This window comes from Camelus dromedarius, chromosome 7 (assembly GCF_036321535.1).
Source record: "Camelus dromedarius isolate mCamDro1 chromosome 7, mCamDro1.pat, whole genome shotgun sequence".
Lineage (NCBI taxonomy): Eukaryota > Metazoa > Chordata > Mammalia > Artiodactyla > Camelidae > Camelus > Camelus dromedarius.
In genome coordinates this window covers 63387802-63408335 of record NC_087442.1, presented here as the reverse complement: position 1 = coordinate 63408335, position 20534 = coordinate 63387802, and the positions used below count along the sequence as shown (strand labels likewise).

The 20534-nt window shown below is 34.9% G+C and overlaps 1 protein-coding gene across 9 annotated transcripts in view; it reads right to left on the bottom strand.

Moving 5' to 3' along the window:
• Window positions 1-20534, bottom strand: part of MTERF1 (mitochondrial transcription termination factor 1) — a 453452-nt gene that overhangs the window by 209651 nt on the left and 223267 nt on the right. For 7 of the 9 annotated variants that reach the window (XR_010381700.1, XR_010381702.1, XR_010381706.1 and 4 more), the window contains 2 exons: window positions 17983-18103; window positions 600-860 (listed from right to left, as the gene is read on the bottom strand). The gene's annotated coding sequence lies outside the window, so the exon portion shown is untranslated. Of the gene's footprint in view, window positions 1-159; window positions 861-15525; window positions 15592-17982; window positions 18104-20534 lie in introns of those variants that run through there. The other 2 variants (XR_010381704.1, XR_010381705.1) reach the window with 2 other exon arrangements.

Below are 20534 nucleotides of genomic sequence, written 5' to 3'. Positions count from 1 at the left end.
ATAAAGTTCACCCTTTCCAAAGGTACAGTACACCAGATTTAAATATACCCACAAGGTTGTGCAACCATGACCACTATCTAATCCCGGAACATTTCATCACCTTTAAATGAAACACTACACCATTAGCAGTTACTCCCATCCTCCACTCACCCACCCAGCCCCTGGAAAGCACTGAACTATCTTCTCTGTCTATGATTTTGCCTGTTCTAAACATCTTCTATAAATTAAATCATACAATTTGTAGCCTTTTGTGAAAGACAACTGATTTTAAAGAAAAATTAGTAACATTGTCAAGTGGAGTTTATAACAGATATGAAAGTAAAAAAAAATATGACAATAATAGCATAAATATCTAGGGTAGGGACTGTGGCAGGCAGAATGCAGCCCCACAAAGATGTCCAAATCCTAGTCTCTGAGACCGGTGCATATGTTACATTACATGGCAAGAGGAATTAAGGTAGATAACTGAAATAGGGAGATTATCCTGGATTATCTGAATGGACTCAGTCTAATCATATAAACTCTTGAAAGTGGAAGAGGGAGGCACAAGAGTAGGTCAGTGAGGCAGAGAGATGTGATGAGAAAAGGACTCTACTCACCGCTGGTTGCTGATTTTGAAGATAGTGGAAGATGGTTACAAGCCAAGGAATGTAGTGGCCTCCAGAAACAGAGCAGTCCTCAGTTTACCACCAGCAAGAAAATGAGAATCTTGATCCTACAACTTCAAGTAGCTGTATCTGCCAACAACCCAAATGAGTGGGAAATAGATTCTCCCTCAGAGCCTTCAGAAAGGAACACAGGCCTGCCAACGATTCAGTTTTAATCCAGTGAGATCCATGTCCAAAGTCTGGCTTATAGAACTAGAAGAGAATAAATTTGCATTGTGTTAGCCTCTAAATTTGTGGCAATTTATTATGGTAGCAATAGAAACCTCTTACCAAGTGTTGATGAGAATGTGCAGCAATTCGAAGTCTCACAGATTCTGGTGGGAGTGTAAACTGGTACAACCACTTTAGAAAACTGTGTGATGATTTGTTATACAGTTAAATAGAAACTTACCATACGGCTCAACAAATCTAGTCTAAGGCATTTACCCAGAAAAAAAAAATGTCCACAGAAAGACTTTAACATGAATGTTCATAGCAATTTTATTCATAATAATCCTAAACTGAATATGACTTAAATATCCATCAACAAATAAATGGGTATTTATACATTTTGGTATACTCATACAATGGAATGTTACTTAACAATAAAAAGGAAGAACTACTGACACAAGCAACAACAGGGATGAATCTCAAAAATATTCAGCTGAGCAAAAGAAGTTGGACAAAACAGTACATCCTGTGTTTGATTTTTTCCCCTCATTTATAGATAGATATGGTATAAGTGAAACTAATCTGCAGCAATAGAAATTAGATTACTTATTGTATGTAAGCGACATTTTAAAGAGTTGATAATAAAGTTAAACATGCTAGGTGACGTTGTATACAATGTAAAAATTGGGCTGCACATAGGCAGACAGACATAGTTGTTAATCCTAACTCTGATATCAACTAGGTTATCTGCTATCTGGAACAAAACACTTAACTTCTCTGAACTCCCATATTCATTTCTATAAAGTAATGGAGTAGACTGAATCAGAGGTTCTCAACCCTAGCTACATAGTAGAATTACTTGGGAAACTTTTAGAAAGTAATGATGTTCAGATTACATGCCCAAAAGTTGTCATTTTAATTGTCCCTGGTGTTGCACTCAAGCACTGGCATTATTTTCAGAAACTTCTTAACTGACTCTAACATGTATTGTTGTTATAGACTGCAGTTTTTGTCTCCATGAAAATTGGTCTCTGATCTATAAAAACAGTATCATTGATTATTGGACTACAGTTTAGAAATTTTGAACATGTTGGAAGAGTTGCCTAGAAATATATAGTAAGTGGCGTAGATTTTGCCAAAATATTAGATGGGAAGTCATCTTCCATGAAGGATAAATATTCAACAGCCAGTCCCAGATTTCTTCACCATAATCCCAGACTAAATGGATATAAAATATATATATCTGACATATAGAAACCACCTCCTAAGAAAAAATAATCAGAATATACTTGAATTTTTTAAATTTTGAATTCGTTTTGAATTTGTACCAGTTCAAATTTCCATTTTTACATAGCAGATCTAACTGGTTAGGAAGTTGCTGTTTATTTCTTGATTGCCTATCCAAGAAGCAATTTAATTTCTAGGGTTCTAAAATGATTGAAGCATCTATAGAAGAATGTTCTTTGCTAGTTCTCAGTGAATCACCATGAAGACTCATGAGTTTTTTTTTAACGTTTTGAAGCCAGTTAAAAGTGCAATCCAATTTGGTAATTCAAAGAGTCATTATCCAGATTATCCAGATGCCCTGTCTCCCTTATTTCTTTGGTTGTTTGACCACCATTGGTCCATTTTTCCACTGAAAGAGAGGTTTGGACACTTGAGGGAAACCAGGTCATAGTTAAACAAATTGGTTTACCTAGCAAATAGCTCCATTTTTGGGGAGAAGTAGAAACTGTTGTTTCAATAGTGATTTTAGAATTATTCTAAGATCATTTATGATAAACTCTCCACATGTTGGTGCTATTTATATGGTGTGTGTGTGTGTTGTGTGGGTGCTGGGGTGGGTATATGTGTGCGTGTTGGGGTGGTGGGGAGGAGACAGCTGGCTATGATAAACAGTAGACTCTCTCTACAGTTCAAACCTGAAACACAGGACCAATTCTATTTTTAAAAGCTGTTATTTGCCAAAGTAGTTTTTTATTATTATTATTTAACCTGCTACCTCTTAGTCATGGAGTAGCTATGAGCACAAGTCAATGTCATTCTTTAAAAAATTATCCCAGTGGGGGCAATAAGGGTCTTAGGAAAGAAAACCCACACTTGTACCATAACATATGGTCTAACAAATTCACAATTGAGTGACTTTTCGTGCAGCTGTGGTTCAAATTATAGGCATTTCAGATGCTTAATGGTGACTTTAATTTACTGGGAGGAAGTGTATGCTGAGCATCTGGAAGGACATGATTTTACTTTAATCATTTTGATTTAGGTGACAGTAATTACAAGTATCATCATGGTCTATGGAAAAAACACTGGTTTTACTGTTACTTGCCAGGACTTGTTTCCAGTCTCCACCAGGGTATTTTTTTTCTTGGACCAAGAGGGGTTAAATCACCATTCTGAAAGTTTCTTTTCTATTTAAGTGCCTGGCATGAGCATGGATTCATAATAATGGAACAAATTGGTGAATTTGCTTAGCCAAACTGATAATACATTAAAAGATTAGAAATAGTGGTATTTAAGGTAACTTTAAAAAGCAGCGTTCACCTGCCCCAGAAATTTTATAGCTAAATAGGTGTGGCAACTTGAAAGACCCTGGAGTAACATAAACTGTTTCTGTCTCTGACTATGCAGGTAGTTTTGTGAAAAGCCCCACTAGGTATCCTGCCAAGAAGGCATTAAGTGTGGAGTGGGGCAAATGGCTTGCTCTCAATTCTTCAGTCATTCTGTTTCCTGTTTTAAAGGCATAAAATAGAAAGGTTAGAATAATCATTTAACTCTAAATCCAGAGAAGAGATTTTAACCAAGATCAAAATATCTTGGCCATCCAGAAGGCTTTTCAAATGGGAGGGAAGATCTAGGAGATAAGAATAAACACAATTCAATAGGGACACATAATTAAGCATGCGTGGCACATGGTAGGGACTCAATAAGTATTTATTGGATGAATATATTAGAATCCCAACCAATAAAAACTTTATTAGAAGCTGGTTATCTAAGTTTCTAGAATTTAAAAGCGTCTTACAAAGATGAGCGTCTCAATGGTTTAAAATACAGGTAGATGACCCTAAAGACACTTCTCTATTGAAAAGATTCAACTCTGTTGCCGGCTCTGCCAGTATCACTTTCCATTTCTGGGCTCTCTGAGTCTCATACTTTTCATCTGTTTAAGGAGTCCGTAACATATTTTCTTTCTGCATCACCAGGTTGTGGTGAAGATCAAATGACCAAATAGCAAGGCTTAATAAACTGAAGAGTGTTGGAAAATGCAGGATTTTCTATATTATCTTATTTATGTTGTCTCATAAAAAACGCTCCCTTTTCCTCTGTTCCTCTCCCACATACATACTGATAAAGATATTTGAGATCCAGGCACTGCATTTCTCCTGGACCTTATAAATAACAAAGCTTTCAGTCACGGACTAATTCAGAGAGGATGTACTCAATTATTTCAGAATGATCACGCCCACTTCTGTTCAGTTGGATTTGTTCTTTCATGGGTTACATGCTTTGAAGCAATTTCTCTTATTACAGCCTCCTTCCAAGGGGACATAGTGGAAGTTAAAGGACAGCAAAATCATATTTTCTTAGAGTTAAAAAGGGCATGAGAGATCTCAGCCCAGACACTCCTGCTACCTAAGCATAACCTCAAACAGAGAAAAGTGTCTTGATCATAGGAGATCACATCTCTAAACAGCAAAACTAGGTGTTTCCCAGGTCCCTCTCCAATGCTCTAGTGTACTTAATTTGACCAATTAAAATGCTTTGGGCATAGAAGGGTTAAAGGTCTTAGCTAAACCTGGTATGACCAATTCCCCCTGCCCTTCCTATCCCCCTCTTGGCATTTGAGAAGTGGCATTAGTAGAGAAGTCCCAGAGCCTATAGTGAAACATTTAAAGCTATGAATCCTTTGCAAATTTTTGGTTCTGTCCTTCAGATTAATTCTTGTAAAATCTGTAAAACACAGATTTTATAAAGAAAACTCTCAATACTAGATGCTTTTAATGTCTTGGTTATAAAAAATGTTTAACAACTTTAATATATTCAAATTAGAGTAGATTGGTAAATTATGGAATACGTACTTAGGGGATTTGCTACAGGAATTGGAACTAAATATCCTTTAGATAAAGGTTTCATGGTGACAGTCTCCCAGTATAAATTCTTTCCCTAGCCAATTAGTTTACCAGTCATGCTAATCCCATTCACCTTGCTAGTGTGTGGTTTAGGAAAAGAACGTGACCTGATTCTAGCCAATGATCTATGAAGAAAGGTCTACTAGAAAGAGTTGGGGTTTCTGAGAAAGATAATCTTGCTCCTAAAAAATTCACACAGAATGCTTGGCCCCTTTACTTCCTATGGACAGAGTTATATCTGGATGTGATGCTCAGAACTGCTCCAACCATCCTGATGTCCACCTTGGGAATGAACCCAACACGTAAGCATTGCAGAGCTAGGGGAGATGTCAGAGAGGCAGAGCTAAAGCCCTGAGAAACTGTGTCTCTGGGAAAAAATAAATTACTTAAGCCTGTTTAATAGAGTTTCCCTGTTAACCTGTAGCTAAAGGCATCCTAATTGAAAATCTGGGTTACAGAAACTCCAGCTTTATCATTGATAATCCACCCTCACACTCTCATCTCTGTGAAAATGTTTCAAAACATGTAGCTTGTTGATATATGGCCATACCCTGTAAATTTCTCTGGAAGGAAATGTGAGTCTCGGAGCAAAGAAATTATAATTATTTATAAAAGCTCTTCCTGAGTAATCTACTCTGCTTGCTTCAAGTGAGTTAGAGAAAGGATAAAATTAACCAGATGTTAAGGAGGGAAAATCAATCAACAAGCCTTTATTGAGTATCTATTAGTGCCTAGCATTCTACCAGGGATTTAATGAAGTGTAGGTAAATTATCTGTATTATTTTCATGAGAAAGACTGTTTATATTCAATTATCTGTTTCTAAAGGAAGTTTTCTTAATTCCCAGCCTGATAGCTCTTGTGCTGTTAGTACTTAGTACAGAGAATGTGCTTGATGAATTTGTGTTGACTTTTCTTTGCTAGCCAACATGAAGGCAGCCAGATCCTGCCAAAATCAGCACTAAAACTATTTCTCAAGAGTAATAACAATAATATTCTTTTCCTTTACAGTACCTTTAATCCAAGAATCTTAAGCTTATATAAACATTTGCCCAACAATACATTCAGAATCTCAATATTTGGTTGATGGGGAAATTCAGCTAGATGCAAGAACACGGAAATAAAAATAGAATCTAGAATCTTGACTCATAATGCTCTTTCAATACTACTGTCCCCACCTAACCATTCAAGAAAAATAAAAAATTACAGAGGTTTCAGCAAGATAAACAACTAAGCTTTTCCAACCCCAACTGATGAGTCACTATTTCTCTTTTCCTGCCTTTTAAGATTATGTTTAATTTTTTCATTTTTATTACATTTTATTTTAGACAGCGGGAGCTTTGAATGCCAAAGGATGGGGAAATAAAGCTGATTACATCTATCTCAGTATCTTGGGTCTGCAAAAACTCTTGGCAATATTTAAGGAATGAGGTTTTTTTGGATATTTACAGAGCTTCCTGTTGGATTAAAATATTGTCAAAACAACTGTTCTCTTGGTTCTTAAGTAATTCTTTTTCTAAGTTGAAAGGGAAGAAAGTCATGGAATCAAGTTATGGAGAAATAAAATATGACAATGCATTAAATCTCCAACATTCTCAGGTTCAGAAAATTATGAAGAGAGCTTTGAATTCCACTATTTGGGATTTAGGATAAGTCAACAGAAGCAAAGTAGAAGTTTAAGAAAGTTCATAGTGAAACTATGATTTCATGACATTATCTTTAATAGACAACAAACTCTCTTTGAACACAAACAAATGAAAATTAATAAGCAAAATATAAATTAATCATATCCTAAGAAAGTAGACTCACCAGTCTCAACTTGGCAACATCTTGATTAATCTATTATATAGATTATTATAATACTATTATAATAATGATAATTATTCTATCTTGATCCATAAAGACTTTGAACTGAAGTATCTTCTTAGAAAGTAATAATATTACCTTAAAAAAGTAATTCTATTTGACTCATTCCATTTGTGTATCCTTCCATTTAGGTCTATGTTAGCCAGGGGTCTAATTCTGTCCAGCACACAGCTAGTCAGTTCTCAGAAAGCAGCTTGAGAGTGAAGATCTTACTAACACATCCCCACCTTTCCCTATAGCTGAGTTTACAAAGATAGTATAGATGAAGATGCAGATTTTCCTTTAGTTTACAATTTGAGTCTCTCATCAGTAATTCTCAATCATCCTTGCCAGGGACCTGAAGGTGTGATGTCATAAACTGCGTAAAAGGATACATTGAAGTTGAAGTTTAATATGGAAACCCAAGCTACCACAAGAAACAGATCTAAATTTAACCCGTGTTACCACTTACATTTTAGTGGAATGCCAAATTGTATGTATTATTGGAGGTATACCTTTGTCTTTTTTTTTTTTTTTCAGATTAGGCAAGATCTGTCCATCTCTTGTTAAACTTGCTCTAAAATGACAACTGATGATTGCTTTCTAATTTTCAAAGAACCTTATTATTACTTAATATATTAACTGCTCATCTCACAACTGCCATATGAAATAATTTGGTTAAGCATTATTATTGCCACCATTGTCACTTGCTCTATGTGGTTCAGTGGAATTGGCATTAGAATCTAGTCTCCTGATTTTTCATCCACTGATCTTCCCTCTCTACTGTTGCTATTTTCCTACGATCCTAAAATATGTGTGGATTAGCCTTTCTAACCTAACTCCTTTCTATTAAAATATTGTTACAACCTTCATCTTTATTTTCCTATACTGTCTCCATAAGAACTGAATCACCACATAAATCCTCATTTCTAAGCACAACTTCTCTTTAGTATTGCTAAAAGTTATTTGATAGATCTATCCTGTATCCCAAAGGCTGATGAACTTCATTGTGGACCATAACCTCCCTGCACTTAAAAATCATTCAAGATATAAACTGCACGCCCATTGGACCAAGTCTGCATGACAAAATCCTTTACAAAATCTTTAAAACTTTCTGAAATCGCTATAAGCTACCCAGTTTGGGTGGTGGTGGGGAGTGTGGAAAAACAAGAAAAATTCACATGATAGTCAGCTATTTGAAATGGTTGAGCCAAATTTACTACCGAACCATAAAAGAAATACAAAGACCAATAAATCCAGGTCCTCTATAAATTTCTTCATTATTATGCTTTCTGCTATAACAAAGTACTTTATCTGGCATCAGAATTACATTAATGCTCTGTTCACACTGCTCTTGCAAGAAACAAACACTGCTTTGTGTCTAAGTTTTCCACATGGTTGCCCTGATGAAACATATGCCATTAGAGGACAAATATATTGATGCAAATAAAAAAGAGCAAATTAATTCCAGAACCTAGTTAGAGATAAAAGATGCCAACTCCTTATTCTCAGAAATGCAACATATAAAATGTCATTCTGGGCTTTACTTGTAAGGAGAAAGCATGCTGCAACTTCACAACTGACAATTTTTCTAACTTGACATTTGGTCCACGGCAAAAATGCTGAACAGAATTGTGGGCAACTTCTTTCTACTGCTTCTGGCTAGTCCAGTCAGTAAATCTTAATGTTACTATTGAAGATGAATGAGCCACACAAAGATCTCTGTAATGTTTTGGTATAAATGCAAAGAGCCAAATTTTGAAATTTCCTGGATAAGCAAGAATACCCTTTCCTGGGAGGACTTGAAGTGCTTCCTTTTTCTGGTTGAGCTCTGATTCTACAAACCTTCCTTGAAAATTCTGGTACCCCTACCAGAAACTGAGAATAAAGGGAAGATACTGTAAACCTTTCTTAACTGTTACCCATAAAAATTATCAGTAAGTGCATACTTCATTAAGTAATTATTTGCTAGAACACCTGATCCAATAGAAGAGAGATTTTTACACATGAATAAGATGCTTTCACTCTCAATCAGCACATCTAAGCCAGTTGGCTTCCACATTTCAGACCAAAGCTGAAGTAAAACTGTTTTCAAAATAACTGAATGAAAAGTGAAAATTAAAACAAATTTTAACAGTTACACAGGGCACAATCTGAATGAATTCAAGATTTATGTATGCTTATTTTCACTGAATTCACTTGTAACTGTTTGTAGTGTGAGATATAGCCTTGGATAGTTCCATGGAAGCTGGAAGAAACGGTGCTGATCCTAAAATTCTGATATAACATTTATTCTTTGAAAATAATACACACCTCTTCCATCACCATGCAATCTAGTTCCTGATGTATACAGAGCAATTCACGAATAATGAATAGGGTAATAAATAGCAGTACAAATGTTGGCTGTTTGGGTAAATGATGCCTTCCTTCTCTTGGGAGGCATAACCATCCATTCTCACACAGAATGTTCTTGAAAAAAAAACTTGATTTTGATGCTAATGGTCAAGTATGAGTTAGAAGAAGTGGAAGGAAGGATGCAAACAAGTGCTAGTCAGAACCTTACAAAACTGATGGTCATGTCCTATTCCTACCTCAGAATTTGTCTCTGTATCAATTCTCTTTAAGGAAAAAAAAAATAACAAGAAATTAATGTAAAAGACAACTGCTTTAATCCCACCAAAAAAAAAAAAAAAAAAAACAAAACCCTCTAGACTATAACCCTCTTCTGGAATTTGAAACTTGGTCTTGAAATACTTTGGTCCTCAGTATTTGGAGTTTAAGCAGTACAACACTGAATCCTGGAGTAGAAGGATTTTGCAGGTTTGCAAAAGGTCTCCATATCACCAGCAGCTAAAAGTCTCCCTTGGGTAATATTTGCCCAGCATATCTGAGTCTTTCCATCTGCAGAATTCCCATTGGTTTCAAGGTGTTTTTGACTAGAAATAGGATGTAAAATCCCAGATCTCACCCAATACTTAGAAGACAGGAATATACTTTTCTTCCACTTTGACTTCCTAGTCACAAATATTCTCCATTTTGTTAAAATCAACTAAAAGATAAATTATATCATGTTAAAGTAATAAAATGGAAGAATATAATGGATCCTGAGTGTCAAAATTCAAGCACAGACAGCCATAGGGATGTCTTCCAATTCAAATTATGTTTGTGATTGGTTTTTCTCAGGTAAGAACAAGGAGAGAGGAATAAAATACAAATAGCTGCAATATAATAAAAAGAGAGAGACTACTATATGATTAGAGTTACTAATTATAGAATAAAATATGAGTGACAAAATGGTTTTGCTTTATAGATAGAATTAGGTATGGCGCGCATCATTGCTAGCAGGAAAGAGAGGTTGAAGGGACTCATGGGTGGGTTGCTAGATGAGAAAGAGGGGTTTATTGAACTTATCAAACACATTCTACAGGTTTGCTACAGGTACTGTATTAATAGTTTAAGCACAAACTATTTAGAAGGGTAACTTTATAGACACAGGTCACCCCAAGCTTTAAAACATTTTAGTTTTTCAATGGCTCCTGAGTCCTGTTGGTACTCTGCAGATGAATGATCTGGTCATTTAGGCTACTTGCCTCTGGACGGTTGGGAATCACATTTATATTAGAAATTGTCTGGAGTTAATGGAAATAACCTCCAAGTCAAAGGAATTGGGTTCGACCCTCTGTCATATCTTTAGTGTACAACAGGGCCTTTGGTGTTTCATGCACAACTTCAACTGACACTAGAGCACTAGAGGCCTGATATATGCACAGCAATTCACATTTGAAAACTGGCTATTTTAGTGGGAGAGCCAAACAGAGTGCAACTGAATAAATATTAATTCATTTAAGCCCTTCATCACAAAATCCTAACAGGTGTTAAGATTTGACTCCTGGTATACTAGTACAAGGGATCTGGGTTTTCCCCCCCCTTTTCTAATGTTATGACAACTGTCATCTATCTAATAAAACCCTAAATTTACATCCTTTTTTTCCTAAAATGCATCATTCCTTATATAGGAATTATCCTGAGGAAATAAGCTATATAAACTCTGGCTATAAAAATGTTCACCATAGTGTTATTTACAATAGATCCAAATTTAAAGCATCATAAATATCTACAAATACAATATTTTTTAAATAAATTACAGTTAAAACAAGATATAATGGGAGATGATATTTGAAAAGAATGGAAAGAATGCCAGTGAAAATGGCAGAGTAGGAAACTCCGTGGGCCCATCCCTCAAGAGAAACCATAAAAAGCCTGGCTAAAAATGTCATAATCAACTTTGTGAGAACTATAGAAAATAATTAGATTTACAGCAGTCAAGTAAGTGTTTAATCAAGGAAGGGTTAACTGAAACCCAATAGGAGAACTTCCTGGTGTTGTAACTTACCTTTATCCCACTCAACCCCCTCTAGCACAATGGCAGTCTTAAGGGCAGCAGCCCACAACCCTGGTATGAATTCCTGGTGCTGGTGGAAACAAAACGGACTTTATTCTCAAAGAATTAATTACCTTAAGTGCCAATAGATTATTAAGTGCTCCAATTAAAATATAGAGTTTGGCAGAATGGATTTTTAAAAAAATGATCCAACTATATGCTGTCTTCAAGGGACTCACTCACTTTAAACACAAAGACACAAATAAGTTGAAAGTGAAAGGGTAGAAAAAATATATTCCATGCAAATAGTAACCAAAAGAGCATTGGGGTTGCTATACTGATATCAGATAAAATAGATTTTAGGTTAAAGTTATAAGAGATAAAGAAGGATATTATATATGGACAAAAGGGTCAATACATCAAGAAGATTTAAAAATTATAAACATATACACACCTAACAAAAGAACCCTAAAATATATGAAGCAAAAACTGACAGAATTGAAGGGAGAAATATGAAGTTCTATACTAATAGTTAAAGACTATTATATCCCACTTTGAATAATGAGTATAACAACTAGACAGAAAATTAATAAGGAAATAGAGAACTGAAACAATACTATAAATCAACTAGACCCAACAGACATATATAGAACATTCCACCCAACGACAGCAGAACGCATATTCTTCTCAAGTACACTTGGAACATTTTCCAGGGTAGATCATATATTAGGCCACAAAATGAGACTCAACAAATTTTAAAGATTGAAATTATACAAAGTATCTTCTTCAGATCACAATTAAATGAAACTAGAAATCAATAATAGAACTGTAACTCACAAATACGTAAAAATTAAACAACATATTCTTGAACAACCAATGGGTCAAAGAAGAAATTAGATGGGAAATAAGAATATACGAGTTGAATGAAAATGAAAATGAGTCCAGGGACTATGAAGTATGAAATAAAACCATTAAAACTAATGTAAAAGTATATATACTCACACGGAAAGATTATCAATATTGTATCAGTTTAAAAAGGAAAAGGCCAACTGAAAAATGTAGATATGTATAGATAGATCCCACCAAAATACCTCATATACACACATTCACACGAAGAGAAAAGCATCTGAATAGATCATGGTAAAATGTCCACTATGACTATCTTTTGTTGACCACTTTTGATATTATGTTTATTTTAAATTTCTGTTTATTTGTATTTGTAAATTTCCCCAATGAATATATACTACTTGAGTAAACTTTAGTTAAAATTTAATGAAAAAAATTTAATGAAAAATAAATAACTGCTGTTATGAGGAAATAATTGGACATGTGATTTGGGATAGAATTCTTCAGTTACTATTTTTTAAAACATAAATTCTCTGAAACAAGCTGATGAAGAAAAGAAAATAGAGAGGAAATTATTTAAAGCCAACAAAATATTGCATGCATATAACAGGCAAATTTCAACAAAATTATTGTATGTAGACTTTTGAAGAATTTTTTAATCAGAATATTTAGCTACTGCCCTAAGTTGTCTTTGATGTGATTTACAGTTGGGTAACTTTGGCTTTAAGGAGAAAGTAAACATACCCTAGCATTTAGCAGCACTATTTCAGGTGACTGATTATTTCACTGCTACCAGTATTTGGAGCAGGCATTTCAAGATGATCAATCCTCTGGGGGAAAGAAAGGAATTTTCCCTTTTTGACAATCTGAGGATCTTTAGGACTCTTAGCATGCTTGCTTTTTTTTCACATTGTTGGAAATCCCATTTTGCATTAGATTAGTTTCAAGGATAAAAATGTTATAGGACTAAAACTTCCAAACACATTTTTCCCTCTGGAGCTTTGTCTTTGTTCTAATATAAGGAAACTTTAATCATCTCAAAGTCATGAGTAAGTTTGGTATGGAAAAACTCAAGTCATTAAATGTGAATCAGATCATTAAACATGGACTTAACTGGCAATGGAAAAGCAAGAAGAGACTTCTTTTGTCTTTTTATTCCCAACCTTAGTACAAAATATGGATCATCTTTATGAGGATTAAACTTGAGAATGTTCTGCCCCATCACAGAACAAAGAACAGAGGAACTGACAGTACTCTTTCCATTATTTTCTGCAATATAAGATGCTACTCATTGGGTTTTTCAAAAATTCCAAATTAAAAAAATACAAGAATAATGTAAGGACTTGTCTGTGTTTGCAAAACATTCAAAATTTTCAGCAGAAATCCATCTCCACGTGACCCCCGACATTTCTTAGCCCTGCATCCTGGTTCTCACTAGCTTTGTTCTCAGAGAAAATGACTTTGTCTTTTTCCCTCATCCACTATGCTGCCTCTTCTAGTTTTCCTCGCCATTTAGCTGAGTGACAGACCTTTCCCATTTTTGTGTGTGAAGGATGCCTTCCTCTTTGGCGTGTTAATTGTAATTTAGATTTGTTTTATGACAAACAGTGACATGACATTGCATAATGAATTCAAGGAGGGAAAAAATGACAATCTGTAATGTCTCATAGCTATCTAGAGAGAAATTACAGACTTCCTCCTAGATGTGGGTCCCTACAAATCAAGACAAAAATGATCTGGCTTTCTCTGGCCAGAGAATACTTCCAACTTACACTATTGGAAGAAGAGCTTCCTGTTTGTAATTTTTTTTTTTTTTTGCTTGTTTTTATCTCCTTTCACTACATTTTTTACACTTTCATAGTCAGAAACATTTCCTCAAACACATTCCAGTGCCTGATACGCAGACATGCCTGAGTAACTGAACTACAGGGAGTTTTCTCACCTATGAACATAGTATATATCTTTATTCACTAAAAAATTCTTTATTGTTTCCAAAGGCATCGATAAAGTTTCTTGGAGGTTTGTTACCAGGTGCATTGCACTATTTATTCTTGTTTTGAATGGAATATTTTCTTTTAACACATTTATTAACTGGTTCTTGATCATGCATAGGAAAATTTTGTTTTGTTTTGTTTTTTCACAGTAGTCTTTCGCAGAATGAATTTATTGAAGAAAAATTTATCTGCAGTGAAGCATATAGCACAATACAGTTTCACAAACTCAAGACAGTCCCCAGGTTGTAAAAAGATGCCTCCTTTGTGTTATCTTCCCATTACTGACTCCACCCGAAGAGTAACTGCTACCCTAGCTTCTAACACCGTGGAATAAGTCTGCCCATTTTTGAATTTCATATAAATGGACTCAGACATAATGAAATCTCTTGTGCCTGGCTTCTTTCATCCCACATAACATTTGCAAAATTCATCTTTATTGTGTATAATTGACATTCATATTTCTGAATAGATTTTTTTTTTGCTAATATACCACACTTTAGTTATCCACCCTATTTTTATGGGAACTGGGTAGTTTGGAGCTATTGCAAATAGTACTCCTATGAACATTCTTGAACACATTTTGTACATTTTAACTTATTTATATATTTTTGGTGGTTACACACAAAGGAATGGAATAGCTTGATCATAAATTTAATAGGTACTGCCAAACAGATGTCTACAGTGGTTGAACCAATTTATAGTTCCACCAGCAGTGTATGAGAGTTCCACTTTAATTTAGTACATAACCTGTCAGTATTCCAGAGTTCCAGTTATTCTGCATCCCTGTTGACACTCGGTATTCTGTACCATTTCTAGTCATTTATTGTAGTATTGTGTAGTACTATCACACCCTGGCTTCAGTTTTGCCCTTCTCTGATGCTAATGAAGACAGGTACCTCTCTAATTATGTATTGACCACTTGGATATTATTTGTAAGGTGACTGTTTAAGTCCTTTGCTCATTTTTCTTTTGTATTGTCTATCTTTTTCTTATTGCTTTATAGGAGTTGTTTTTTTTTAATATATCTTGGATATGAGTCCTTTGTCAGATGTATGTATTGCCAATAGCTTCTCCCACTGAGGACTCTCTTAATGGTCCATTTTGATATAGTCTAATTTATCATTTTTCTTTATGGTACTGCCTTTTGTAATGAGTTTAAAAGTTTTTGTCTACTCCAAGTTTACAATGATATTCAAGCTATTGATTATTAGACACCATTCCTGTATCTGGCCACTTTATTAAACCTTCTTATTGGTTCCAATAATTATGGCATTAAATTCTTTTTTTTTTCTCCTTTTTAGGTAGGTAGTCATATCATCTGAAATCATTGACTGTTTGAGGTCTTACTTTTCATAAAAGTCAGGAAGTAACTGAGATACATGATTAAATTAACATAAATGATACAAGATTGTATTATTTTACATGCCAGGAAGTTCCAAGACAGGGTGGCAGCAGGTACAGTGTCACGTTCTAGTTCTGCTTTAGTGAAAGTCTCTTTGCTTTGTTATCCTCCTATGTTGACTTCATCTTCAGGCTGGTGGCCAAGTGTTGCAGTGAGTCCTGGTTTGCTGAGAAACTTGTAGAAAATGTTTCATTATGATTGGATGTTAAATATTCTCAAACGTTTTTTCTGCAATGATTGAGTTAATACTGTTTTATTCTCCTAAAGAGTTGATTAATATACCAATGTACTTTCTAGTTTTGAATCATCCTTGAATTCCTCAGGTAAGTATATTCTCAAGTATCTTGTTGCAATCTCCTGCTGGATTCAGTTTGCTAATATTTTTTATAACATTTTGGATTCTTTGTTTATAAAAGAATGGGCCTATAATTTTATTTTCTTGTGTGGTCCTCAGCTTAATTTGGCATCAGGGTTAAACTGAGTGCCCTAATTCCTCATATTTTTCTATGTCTTAGAGCAATTTGATACATTAGAAATTACAGTGGATCCTCATTATTTGTGCATTCTGTATTTGTGAATTTGCCTACCAGCTAAAATTGATTTGTAACCCCAGAGTGAATAGTTGCAGCACTTTTATGGTCATTTGTAAACAAATGCAAAGAGGGAAAAAATTTGAGTCACCCTCCACACACATTCCCAGGGGAAGTCAAGCAAGGCGATGCTCTGCCTTCTTGCTTCAGCTCTCCCTCTGTGATCAAGTATCTTTTTCATGGTCTACTTAGTGCCATGTGTTTTTGTGCTTTTTGTTGGTGATTTTGCAGTTTAAAATGGCTCCCAAGTATAGTGCTGGGATTCTGTCTAACATTCCTAAGCACAAAGAAGGTTATGACATGCCTTATGGAGAAAAATCTGTGTTTGAAATAAATTTTATTCAGGCATAAGTTTTTGTGCAGTCGGTCATGAGTTCAATGTTAATGTATCAACAATATCTGTTAAATAAAATATCTTTAAACAGAAATATACTTAAAAGTAAGTTCTGTATTGACCAGCTGGTGAAAATGTTGTTGCCAAAGGCTCAGAGGACTAACCCTGTATTTCTCCTAGGAGCAATAATTCAGTATTCACTAATTCAGTGTTAACAGTGACTTTATAGAGCATAATTGCCACAAATAACAAGAATTGCCTGTACCTGTTGTTTGAAGAGTTGACAACAGTCACATTTATAGAGACAGATCAATAACTACCATTGGATTTATTTTCTGGCATTGGTCTGTTCAAGTCTCCTACTAAGCCAAATTTGGTAATTTACATTTTCCTAAAATGTGTCTGTATCATCTGATATTTCCCGGTTTTTACTGGTGTTCCTTTTTATAATATTTTATTCCCTTGTGTATGTTTCATTTTTGTTCCTAATCTTATTATTTGGGGTATCTCTTTTTCTTTGATACCTGTCAATGTCTATCTTTTGATGTTTCTCTCTGAGTGTTTTCATATAATGGGGTCTTATTTTGTGATTATTTTTGCTATTTATTTGTTTTCTGTTTCTTTAACATCTTCTCTTATCTTTATTAATTCCTTTCTCCTCTTTTCTTTTTTTTAAGTTTAAAATTTAGTCCATTTATTTTAATTATTTCTTATATCCTAAAAAAAAATCATATTTAAGACTTTAAATTGTCTCTTGACTCTCTCTTTGGCTGCATCCCGTAAGATTTTATATAAAATATTTGCTGCTGTTTATTTACAACATATTTTGTAGCTTAATTTTTATTTTCTTGAACCCAGGAGTTATTAGAAGTCTTTTTTCAAGGTACAGATAATTTACGTATCAGTTAATTAATTAATTTCTAATTTTACTTCATTGTCATCAGTGAATGTGGCTTGTGTTTCTTATCTATACTAATACACAGTTAGTTAATCTTGTATTAATGAAAGAGTACGAATGAGCCTGAATGTGTTTGAGAAAAATGTACATTTTCTGTTTTGAGGGACACTAAGTGAAACAGAAATGAATCAGCTCAAGCTTGTTGATTATATCATTGTAATCCTCTTTCTTCTTACCTATTATTTGTCTTCTTGACCTGTCATCTCTGAAGAAAGTGAGCTAGGGTTTCCCTTTATAACTGTGAGTTTCTCAACTTATCCTTATAGTTCTACAATTTATTTATTTATTTATATTCATATATAATTCTCATTCCATAAAATTCACCCTTTTAAAGTATACAATTCAGAGGATTTTAGGATATTTAGACACTTGTGCAATTCTAATTCCAGAATATTTCCATCCAAAAACCCCACACCCACAAGTACTCACTTACATTCTCTCCCCTCTCCCTAGATCCTGGCAATCACTGATCTACTCTCTGTTTCTATAAATATGTGTAACTTGGATATTATGCTATACACCAGAAACTGACACATTGTAAATGACTATACTTCAATTAAAAATATATATTTATATATAAAAGCATATGATTGGTTGTTCAACTACTCAAACTGGAAAGCCTAAAATTGACATTTTTATTCCAAATGCTAAATAGAAAATATTCATCAACCCATGAAACTCACCTTATAGCAGCCTGATTCTGCAGAAGCCTGATAGTCCAGAGATGGAATTAATATGGTCCTGACCACATACTTGAACTTCTAGGAGGGTCACGGCTCTTCCCTCCTAATATCCGCACTAGTCCTAAGAAAGATAAGCAAAGGGAGACCTTAGAGATGTACAATTAGGCCATGATGCTCAGAAAGTTTAAATAGAACTTTATGTCTTCGTCTTTTTTCTCTTGTAACAGTCCTCTTATTCATGATCCAATCTCTTCTCTCTCATATTTCTCCTATAATTAAAACCCAGAGGCAGTTACTTCTTCCAGGGTACTTAGGAACTTTCTTTTTGTCTTATCATAAGCCCTTACGTGCATCTTACAGTGAAAACTGACATTTAGATTCCTAAGCTCTATTTTTTATATATAAAAGTGAATTTTGGAATTTGAAATCTGTTTTCTCTACTGCATAAGCCTCATCTTCAAAATTACTGTTTTATTAGAGGCTCAAAAAGCCTAATTTGAGGCTGAGCAATAACTTTATTGTTAGAGAAGATATATATTCAACCCCTGAAGTACTGAAACCTGTTGATTCAATGGAACGGAAATCATATGTCATAATGATTTAAAGGGAATTAAAAATATCTTGACCTAACATTTAAAAAAAAGACCCAATTGATTCTGATTGATTTGATTTCTCTGTGGTACAAATGGCCTGAACTTCATTCAGCGGCTTACAGTAACAGATGTGGTAAATTATATTATTGCTTCACCATTTTTCCTTCCCTCCTCAGCTGAGACATATTTTTAGCAGAGACACTTCCCAATGTCACTAGCTTGGAGTTTGGCCAGGTGACTTGCTTTGGCCAATGAAACATGAGAGGAGACATGTGCACTACACTCAACCAGACTTGAAATGTGTAGGTGTGTTTTGGTTGGTCCTGTCACATTCCTGCAATCCCCCATGAAGAGATATTGTCCCAGGGCACCACAGTTTCTTCATTCTGAACCCCAGAATAAGGAGACATATGGAACAGACCTGAATCTAATTCACAACCTGGTGCCAAGCCAGCCAAACCCAGCCCAACAAAATCCAGCTGAGCCATAACCCTATCCACAGACCTATGAGCAAGAAACCAATGTTTGTTGTTCTAAGTCAACTGAGATTTGGGGAGAAATTTGTTATATAGCATTGTTGCAGCAAAATGCTGACTAATACAGTAATCTTGTAGTAAATTATTCTTGCATGTTCTATATTTTATGTGATTCATAGTAGATTTGATTCAAATTATACATCTGATTCTCCAGTTTAATCAAGTCTGCATATGAATTAGCAAAGAAAAGTAGTCTGTACTGTATAGTTTTTGCAACCACACTTGGGTGGATGCAGTGGAAATATATCTGCATGTTTCTGTTAGGTCAGAAATATTTCAAAAGGTTTCTACTAACAGGTCAAGAACCTAGCAAGGTCTTCACATATGCAAGGCCTCTTACTTTATCTTAGAGTACAGTCACTCTCACAGGCTTTATATTGGCCCAGAATAACATCCCATCTAGTGGGAGGAGGAGTACAATTTCCTCATGACTAGCTGTTCATTTATATAACTCAAGCACAAAGGCAGCATCCTATCAATGTGATGATGGGGAATCAGGGACGAATTTTGGTATTCACATAGTATGGTGGATATCTATCTCCTCCACCTTATGGTGATGTCTATGATGGCCTTTCTAAATAACTCAGGGTATCAGAGGCTTGCTCTCTCCCACAAGCCAAGATAACTTTGGCAAACACATCTGTAGAATGTGTGCACTGGGCACATTTCCTTGTTGAATTATTCAACTAAATCTGATAATGAGAGCACATTGACACAGTTAAACACTCAGGTGAATAACGGATTCACTTTGAAGTGCAGAAATTTTTGGAGTCATCTGTGTTTTAACAAGTGATGATTCTCACTACCATCATCCAGGGAGGAAGAAACTTTAGAAAAGGTAAACTAGAGTTGAGCATGCTGGAGGCTTTTTCTGGCATGATTTCAAGGAGATGAAAGGTGGAGGCAGTTTCCAGTGTTCATTTGAGCCATCAATCTTTTTAGAATAAATGTAATGAATTTTAAGAGACAGAAAAATAAGACTCAGTTCTTAAGCGAATCTTACTCCTCTGAACTCTAATGGGACATAGAGAGATGAACACAAGCATAGGGATCAACACATCTGACTGCTGATCTTCCCTCTGCAAAGCCCCTCATGCACAACCCTACAAAAACATTGGGCTTTTTTCATCTCAATTCTCACTCTGAAAAACTGACTGATCCTCCTTTATTACCATAGTACATATTACAAAGCATCAACAAAACTTTTTGTAAATACAAGGGCCATCCAGAAATACAAATTTGGGTAATGGCTGTATTTAAATATGATGTATACATTATGAAACATCTGACAGTCACAGTGGCTGTCCCTACAACCAGGGCATCATTACTGAGAGTGGTTTGGCACTTGGCAAATGCCAGCTTTTATTTTGATTAGCCTGTCCTGTCTCTCTAACTGGTATTTACATCCTTACAAATAAGGACC